The sequence below is a fragment of the Arachis hypogaea genome, chromosome 17 (assembly GCF_003086295.3).
Source record: "Arachis hypogaea cultivar Tifrunner chromosome 17, arahy.Tifrunner.gnm2.J5K5, whole genome shotgun sequence".
Lineage (NCBI taxonomy): Eukaryota > Viridiplantae > Streptophyta > Magnoliopsida > Fabales > Fabaceae > Arachis > Arachis hypogaea.
Genome location: NC_092052.1, coordinates 114,117,610 through 114,127,907, shown reverse-complemented (window position 1 = coordinate 114,127,907; position 10,298 = coordinate 114,117,610). Strand labels below are relative to the sequence as shown.

At 35.0% G+C, this 10,298-nt stretch overlaps 1 non-coding gene across 1 annotated transcript; it reads right to left on the bottom strand.

The window, feature by feature from the left end:
- Window positions 1-9,302: 9,302 nt before the first annotated feature.
- LOC112768327 (small nucleolar RNA R71) lies at window positions 9,303-9,410 on the bottom strand. Its single transcript, XR_003185763.1, has one exon. It is a non-coding gene; the product is annotated as a small nucleolar RNA R71 (small nucleolar RNA).
- Window positions 9,411-10,298: the final 888 nt, after the last annotated feature.

The following is a 10,298-nucleotide window of genomic DNA, read 5'->3' as shown; positions in this document are numbered from 1 at the left end:
ATCACATGTTATACTGATAATATATTGAGAGTTTATACTGATAATATATTCTTACATGATGAATTACTTAATATATTCATATAAAAGATCCATTAAAATAAGAATATAAGAGTATATAGCTTTAATTTATTAGAAACATTTGAAGCTAGCCCTTTTCCTCAGCATATTATAAATACATCATCAATTCATCATAATTGAATACCACAAAAGTACAATGAAGAAAGATATTCAAATGAGATATTACATATAACACAAGTTAAAGAAAATTAAAACGCAAGTCCATAATTTGAATTAATTATCTTAATAGAGATTTAAAGGTACAAATTTTAGTTTCTTTGCCAGTAGCCAATTGTAGATGGCAGAGCTTTGATGTACAGAGTTCATGCTTTGGAAGCTAGGAATGAATGATCAGAATGTACTTTAAAGTGCTTGCTATAAAAACTGAAAGCTATGTACTATAAGCTTCTAAATCATTATCCCTTCTAACATTCATATCATAATCCCCTGATTCCCGTCTCATTCTTATTCATATCATAAGTCCCTAGATCTGTGTTTCTTTATTTTCGAAATAATTCTTCTAATATAAGAAAATGTCAAGCCAATTACATCAAAACACAATTACATTATAACTCCATTAAAATTCCATCAGAACACAATTGTTAATTAACAAAGTAACCAACAATTATATTAGAACTCTATCAGTCTATTAGAACACAATTACATGATTTACATCAGAATAAATTCAATCACATAAAAACAAATTAATCAACTATATCAAATTGAATGAATTAATGAACTATATCAAATTAATAACAATGCAGCAAATGAGAATAAAAACTGAATGAAGCAGGGTACCCAACGGCAGAACCAGCGGCATGGCGGCACCCAGTGGCAGAACCAGCGACACCCCGCACACCCTGAACTGTTGAAGACAGAACCAGATCTACACGCCGAAGGAACGGGAAGACAGAACCAGACGAGAATTTAAGGCTTGCAGCTGTGAAGACCGAGGAAGAAGAACAAGAATACCTCACCATACACCAGACGCTGAAGAAACGCAGCACCAGAACCAGACGCGGGCACGCTGTGATGCAACGAGAAACCGACGGAGCTGACGCAGGAGAAAGACTGAACGGAGTGGGCGAGTGGCGGTAGACGACAGTAACTGAGGGCTGGAGTCTGGAAACGGAGGTTGGAGGCTGGAGCAGAAGAACAAAATTGAAAAAGAGAAGGAGAAGGGTTAGCTGATTAGGGTTGGGAAGGTGGGGAGTGGGGTCAAAATGAATTAGATGGTGGGAGAAAATTAGACAATTCACTAAGAATTACTAATTAATTTTTCCAAATTCACTGGGGGCAGTTGCCCCCACTGAGTGCTGAGTAAATCCGTCCCTGATCACGATCATCGTCATCCTCGTCGTCTTCATCTTTTTCTCCTATATATGTTCAAAAAACTTGGAAACAGAAATTTTGATGTACAACACAGATAATTTTAGTATACCAAACCATATGGCTAGAACATTTTCACCCAACTAACAAAATATGCACAATACAAAAATTTTGGTGCATAGTATAAAAATTTTTTGAATGACTACATGTCCTAAACATTCATACCCAACTAACAAAATATGTATAACACATAAATTTCAGTGTATAGGATAAAAATTTTGGTGCACAATACAAAAATTTTTAAAGGACCACATGCCTAGAACATTGACTCACTCAATCAACAAAATATATTCGCAGCAAAAAATTATGTGCTATGTGTAAAAATTTTTGTGTTATGTGCAAATATTTCTATACTATAGCAATAAATTGGTATTATGTGCAAAAATTTCAATGCTATATCAATAAGTTTCTGTGCTCTCTAACAAAAATTTTTATACTAAAAAAATGTGAAAATGGAGAAGTGGTGACTCATGTGCCAGAAAATGTGCGCATATGTCACCATATCCCCTTTTCTGTGATTCTGCAGCGCATAAATTTTTTAATAAAGAACACATAAATTTATTGATATAGCACAAATATTTTTGCACATAACACAAACTTATTGATATAGTATAGAAAATGATGCCCTCGTAGTCCTAGTAAGTCTTAATCCATCAAAGTAGCTAAGTATTTACAAAATTAATATCAACCATTTTGAACCAACACATATATATTATACAACAAACAGTAACACTAAATACAAACATCATTAAAAAATAAAAAAAATAATATCAATAACTCTAATTAATCAACAATAAAAACTATACAAAATTACTAGAAATACTTAAATAATTAATATCAACAACTCCAAATAATTAAAATAAAAAATACAAAAATTATAGCATATTGATAAATTTCTTGAGATGCGGCTTAGAGGAGGGTTAAGGAGTCTATCTGATCATTATCCGATGGTAGTGGAGGATAGCATGATGGGTGGGAGGCCAAGGCCGTTCCGAAGCTTAGATTCTTGATTCACACATGAGGGTTTTCTTCGATTGGTAAAGGAAGAATGAAGGGGTCTAGGAGATGCTCATTTTACAGATAAGTTGAAGGCATTGACTATACCTTGATGTATGAGTATCATTGGTGCCTTTTTTATGTGATTTATATGGTATTCCATTGATTTATTAGAAGATTTTAGTAGATTATGCCCTATTGGATGCTACTTTGAGTTTCTGTGGCTTTTGATTGATTTCAAGTAGCATCCGGATGAAGATTTGATGAAAGCGCATGAAGAAGCAAATGAGCCTCATGCGTACGCATGCATATCGACCAGCAAGGGTGGTCATGCGTACGCAGGTGCTGTGCGTACGCATGACTGCAAGAGCTTAAATGAGACAATTCTCCTATGGACAGGTGGCGCTAAATGCCACAACTCGGCGTTTAGCGTCAGGAGCTTCGTAATTTGTACCTGGCCTTCTGGACATTGGGTGCTAAACTCCCACTCACCAGCGTTTAGTGCCGAGGACCATATTGTGCGTGCAAGGTTCATTGGACGGCTGGCGCTAAACACCCAATTACCAGCGTTTAGTGCCGATAGTGTGAACAACAATGGGGACCACAAGTTTGCAAGGAATCAGCAGAATGCTTAAAGATTTGATTTCAAATCAAATTACTATTAGAAAAGATTTATTAGGGTTTGATTTAAGTTTCAAATAAATTTTAATTAGTACTATAAATAGGATAGAGATCCATCCACGCAAAAACTTCTCTTCTCCTAATTTTCAATTCCGCACTTTTACACTTTTCTTTGTTAGGGTTTTTTACACACCATGAGCAACTAAACCTCCAGTGTTAAGGTTAGGGGCTTTGTTTACTTTGATGGATTAATAATGATTTATTTTTCTACTCTTGATTAATACATTGATTATTATTTAAGAATTGGTTTCGTTCTTTATCCTACGGATTAGTAAGTATTGGAAAATAATTCTAATCTAACTTGAATTCTATTGAATCTTGAAAAAGCTATATCATTAGAATTACATCTTGAAACTACTTTCTCATAAATTCTCAATTGTCTGGGTTTAATGTGGTATGTGATGTAAAACTGCATCATTCTTGGGTTCTTGGGATTTGTGTGGCTTATGAATAAGAAACTAGACTTAACCCTCTAATACAATTGATTGATCAAGGAATTGACGGTTGGTTGAATTAGACGAGATTAGATTGCCTAGAAATAGAAATTTAATCACTTGGGCTTTGTAAACTAAATCATTGCATGATCAAGGTAGTTGACATTGAGTATTAATCCGGATATTGAAACACCTCCAAAGCCTTAACTTTATTCTCATATCGTTTTATCAGCCATTTATTATTTGCTTTTCTTACTTTACTATCTTTTATGTTGTTTGATAATCAACCCTCTCATTTCAACTTGCCTAACTAGAGCAACTAATCAATAATTACTTGCTTAGTCCATTAATCCTCGTGGGATCGATATTCACTCACCTAAGTTTATTACTTGGTATGACCCGATGCACTTGCTGGTAAGTTGTGGATTGTAAATTCTGCACTAAGTTTTTGGCGCCGTTGCTGGGGATTAACTATGACTAACAACTACCAGTTGATTAGTTTCCTAGATTAGACTTTTTCTTTGTTTCACTTTTATTTTAGTTGCTATCTTTTATTTTTATTTTTATTCCTCTTAGATTTTCGTTTCTTTTTTTTATTTTATTTTGCCTTAATTTTCGTCCTTTAGTCTTTATTTATTTTAATTCTTTTCTTTTATTTTTGTGAGATTCACTGGGTTTCTCTTCACTGTGACATTGAGAATCTCACTTTTCCTTGTTTCTATTTGTTTATGTAGAGAAACAGGGATAAAGAACTTCTTCTATACGATCCTGAGATTCAAAGACTCTTCGAAAGCAAAGGAAACAAGCTAGAGCTCAAAAGGTTCAAGAAATCTTTAGGGACAAGTCTGAAGAGGAAGTTGAATTCAGTATGGCTGATAATATTAAGAATCTTGTGGTCAATAACCCCAATAATGCCCCACCTATTAGAAGAACTCTGGGGTCATGTACTAACCCCAATCCCGGGAATTGTGTGGAAAGCATTGTACCCCCGGTTGTACATGCTAACAACTTTGAGTTAAAGCATCAACTCATCTCTTTGGCTTAGCAAAATTGTCAGTTCAGTGAAAGCCTGTAGGAGGACCCTAATCTATTTATATCTAATTTTATGAGGATATATGATACAGTCAAGACCAATGGGGTTCCCGCCAGCGTGTAGAAGTTGATGTTATTCCCTTTTGCTATGAGCGACCGAGCTAGTCAGTGGCTTGAGACACAACCTAAGGAAAGTATAGCAACCTGGGTGGGCTTGGTTAGTAAATTCTTAACCAAATTCTTTCCACCTCAGAGGTTGACTAAGATGAGATTTGACATTCAGATATTCAGACAACTTAACAGAGAGTCTCTCTATAAAGCTTGGGAGAGATACAAGTCTATGGTGAGAAAGTGTACTCTGGACATATTTGTGGATTGGGTACAATTATAGATTTTCTATGATGGTATCACTCTGGTTTTGAGACTTTCTTTGGATAATTCTAAAGGAGGTTCTTTGCATATGAAGACCAGTAATGAGGCCTTAGATTTGACAGAGATGGTGGCCAATAATCAGTACCTATATTCTTCAAAGAGAACCGTGAAGAAAGGTGTTCATACACCGGTCCGAGTTCTAAGGCCGAGTTTGAGGATGACAAAGGGACCGACCTCATGAAAGTTGGCCCATTGATGAGCGGATAATTTATACACTTTTTGGCATTATTTTTACATAGTTTTTAGTATGATTTAGTTAGTTTTTAGTATATTTTTATTAGTTTTTAATAAAAATTCACATTTCTGTACTTTACTATGAGTTTGTGTGTTTTTCTGTGATTTCAAGTATTTTCTGGCTGAAATTGAGAGACTTGAGCAAAAATCAGATTCAGAGGCTGAGGAAGGACTACAGATGCTGCTAGATTCTGACCTCCCTGCACTCAAAGTAGACATCCAGGGCTTTCCAGCAATATATAATAGTCCATACTTTGCCCGAGTTTAGACGACGCAAACTGGCGTTCAACGCCAGTTCCATGTTGCATTCTGGAGTTAAACGCCAGAAACAGGTTGCAAAGTGGAGTTAAACGCCAGAAACAGGTTACAAACTGGCGTTCAACTCCAAGAGAAGCCTCTACACGTGTAAAGCTCAATGCTCAGCCCAAGCACACACCAAGTGGGCCCCAGAAGTGGATTTCTGCATCATTTACTCATTTCTGTAAACCCTAGTAACTAGTCTGATATAAATAAGACCTTTTACTATTGTATTAGACATCTTTGATCAGTTTTATGCTATCTTAGACCTTAAGGAGGGCTGGCCACTCGGCCATGCCTGGACCTTGTTCTTATGTATTTTCAACGGTAGAGTTTCTACACACCATAGATTAAGGTGTGGAGCTCTGTTGTTCCTCATGAATTAATACAAAGTACTATTGTTTTTCTATTCAGTTCAAGCTTATTCCGATTCTAAGATATTCATTCGCACTTCAATATGAATATGATGATCGTGACAGTCATCATCATTCCCAACCTATGAACGCGTGCCTGACAACCACTTCCGTTCTACCTTAGATTGAATGAATATCTCTGGGATTCCTTAATCAGAGTCTTTGTGGTATAAGTTAGAATCCATGGATGGCCATTCTTGAGATCTGGAAAGTCTAAACCTTGTCTGTGGTATTCCGAGTAGGATCTGGGAAGGGATGGCTGCGACGAGCTTCAAACTCGCGAGTGCTGGGCGTAGTGACAGACGCAAAAGGATCAATGGATCCTATTCCAGTATGATCGAGAACTGACAGATGATTAGCCATGCAGTGATAGCGCATTGGACCATTTTTAATGAGAGGACAGGATGTAGCCATTGACAACGGTGACGCCTAACATACAGCTTGCCATAGAAAGGAGTATGAATGATTGGATGAAGACAATAGGAAAGCAGAGGTTTAGGAGGAACAAGCATCTTCATACGCTTATCTGAAACTCTCACCAATGAATTACATAAGTGTCTGTATCTTTAATTTACGTTTTATTTATATTTTAATTATCAAATATCCATAACCATATGAATCTGCCTGACTGAGATTTGCAAGATGACCATAGCTTGCTTCAAGCCGATAATCTCCGTGGGATCGACCCTTACTCACGTAAGGTTTATTACTTGGACGACCCAGTGCACTTGCTGGTTAGTTGTGCAAAGTTGTGACAAAGAACTAAGATTATGAACGTAAGTATTAAGTTTTTAGCGCCGTTACCAAGGAATGAACCGTCACGATTTCTGCGCACCAAGTTTTTGGCGCCGTTGCCGGGGATTGTTCGAGTTTGGACAACTGACGGTTCATCTTGTTGCTCAGATTAGGTAATTTTATTTTAATTTTAAGCTTTTTGTTTTTATTATTCTTATTTTCGAAAAAAAATAATAAAAATAAATATTTTCAAAAATATATGTTCTTCAGAATTTTTAAGAAAGAATTCTAGAGTTTCATGAAGCATGTTGAAGCCTGGCTGGCTGTAAAGCCATGTCTAATTCATTTGGACTGGGGCTTCCACCTATCAGCATAGAATGAAGTTGGATGAAGTATCAACTGTTGTATGCCTGATTTGTATGCTAAAGCTTGGCTGGCCATTGGCCATGTCTAGTATTTTGGACCGGAGCTTTCACTGAAAGCTTGGCTGGCTAGTAAGCCATGTCTAATTCCTGGACCGGAGCTTTAGACTAACATTGCAAGATTCCTGGAATTCCTATTAAAAATTTTGAAATCCTTATTTTCCTTTTCAAAAGAGTTTTCGACAAATCTAAAAAAAAAATTAATAAAACCAAAAATATTTTATGTTTCTTGTTTGAGTCTAGAGTCAAATTTTAAGTTTGGTGTCAATTGTATATTTTCTAATTTTTCCTTAAAAATTTTTTGAAAATTCATGCATGATGTTCTTCATGATCTTCAAGTTGTTCTTGATAAGTCTTCTTGTTTGATCTTTAAAATTTCTTGTTTTGTGTCTTTTCTTGTTTTTCATATGCATTCTTGAATTCTTAGTGTCTAAATATTAAAAATTTCTAAGTTTGGTGTCTTGCATGTTTTCTTCTATTGAAATTTTTTCAAAACTACATACTTGATGTTCATCATGATCTTCAAAGTGTTCTTGGTGTTCATCTTTACATTCAAAGTGTTCTTGCATGTTTTCTTTGTTTTGATCCAAAATTTTTATGTCTTGAGTCCTTTTGATGTTTTTCTCTTTCCTTATTAAAATTCAAAAATAAAAAATATATCTTTCCTTGTTTTACTCATAAATTTCAATTTCAAAATTCTATCTTTTCAAATCTTTTTCAAAAATAAAATCTTTTTCATTTATTTTTATATTTTTTGAAATTTTTTTTAAAAAAATATTGATTTTCAAAATCTTTTTCCTATTCTTACTTCATATTTACAAAAATCTCACTAACATTTAATTTTTAGATTCAAAAATTTCAAGTTGTTACTTGCCTATTAAGAAAGGTTCAATCTTTAAATTTTAAAATCATATCTTTTTGTTTCTTGTTAGTCAAGTAATCAACTTTAATTTTCAAAATCATATCTTTTTAATTTTCAATCATATCTTTTTGATTGCTAATTTCAAAATCTTTTTCAAAATCAAATCTTTTTAATTTCTTCTTCAATCATATCTTTTCAATCATATTTTTTTTAATAAATTGCAATCATATCTTCTCAATCAAATCTTTTTCAAAATAATTTCAATCATTTCAATCAAATCTTCTTCAAAATCAATTTCAAAATCTTTTCTAACTTCTTATCTTTTCAAAATTGATTTTCAAATCTTTTTCAATTAACTACTTAACTTTTTGTTTGATTCTTATCTTTTTCAAAACTACCTAACTAATTTCCTCTCTTCAATTTTCGAAAATCACCTTCCTCTTTTTCAAAATTCCTTTTTAATTAACTAATTGTTTTAACTTTTAATTTAATTTCATTTTTCTTTTTTTTTAATTTTCAAATTTTTAATTTTAATTTTAATTTAAAAAAATACTTTTATTTTATTTTATTTAATTTTCAAATTCTCTCATCTCTCATCTCTTTCTAATTATTTATTCATCTACTAACACCCCTCTTTCACCCAAGAATTCGAACTCATTCCTCTCCCTTGTGTTTGAATTCTTATCTTTTCCTTCCTCCATTATTCTCTTCTTATACTTACATAAGGAATCTCTATACTGTGACATAGAGGATTCCATATTTTCTTTTTTGTTTTCTTCTTTTTCATATGAGCAGGAACAAGGATAAGAACATTCTTGTTGAAGCTAACCCTGAACCTGAAAGGACTCTGAAGAGGAAGCTAAGGGAAGCTAAAGCACAACTCTCTAGAGAAAATCTGATAGAAATTTTCGAAAAAGAAGGAGATATGGCTGAAAATAATAACAATGCAAGGAAGATGCTTGGTGACTTTACTGCACCTAATTCCAATTTACATGGAAGAAGCATCTCAATCCTTGCCATTGGAGCAAACAATTTTGAGTTGAAACCTCAATTAGTTTCTCTGATGCAATAGAATTGCAAGTTTTATGGACTTCCATCCGAAGATCCCTTTCAGTTCTTAACTGAATTCTTGCAGATCTGTGATACTGTTAAGACCAATGGGGTTGATTCCGAGGTCTACAGGCTTATGCTTTTCCCATTTGCTGTAAGAGATAGAGCTAGAATATGGTTGGACTCTCAACCTAAAGACAGCCTGAACTCTTGGGATAAGCTAGTCACGGCTTTCTTAGCCAAGTTCTTTCCTCCTCAAAAGCTTAGCAAGCTTAGAGTGGATGTTCAAACCTTCAGACAGAAGGAAGGTGAATCCCTCTATGAAGCTTGGGAGAGATACAAGGAACTGACCAAAAAGTGTCCTTCTGACATGCTTTCAGAATGGACCATCCTGGATATATTCTATGATGGTCTGTCTGAATTATCAAAGATGTCATTGGACCATTCTGCAGGTGGATCCATTCACCTAAAGAAAACGCCTGCAGAAGCTCAAGAACTCATTGACATGGTTGCAAATAACCAGTTCATGTACACTTCTGAAAGGAATCCTGTGAGTAATGGGACGCCTCAGAGAAAGGGAGTTCTTGAAATTGATACTCTAAATGCCATATTGACTCAGAATAAAATATTGACTCAGCAAGTCAATATGATCTCTCAGAGTCTGAATGGATTGAAGGAATCATCCAACAGTACTAAAGAGGCATCTTCTGAAGAAGAAGCTTATGGTCCTGAGAACCCTGCAATAGCAGAGGTAAATTACATGGGTGAACCCTATGGAAACACCTATAATCCCTCATGGAGAAATCATCCAAATTTCTCATGGAAGGATCAACAAAAGCCTCAACAAGGCTTTAATAATGGTAGAAGAAACAGGTTTAGCAATAGCAAGCCTTTTCCATCATCCACTCAGCAACAGACAGAGAATTCTGAGCAGAATCCATCTATCTTAGCAAATATAGTCTCTGATCTATCTAAGGCCACTGTAAGTTTCATGAATGAAACAAGGTCCTCCATTAGAAATTTGGAGGCACAAGTGGGCCAGCTGAGTAAAAGAGTCATTGAAACTCCTCCTAGTACTCTCCCAAGCAATACAGAAGAAAATCCAAAGAGAGAGTGCAAGGCCGTTGATTTAACCATCATGGCTGAACCTACAAGGGAGGAGGAGGACGTGAATCCTAGTGAGGAAGACCTCCTGGGACGTCCAGTGACCAATAAGGAGTTTCCCTTCGAGGAACCAAAGGAATCGGAGGCTCAATTAGAGACC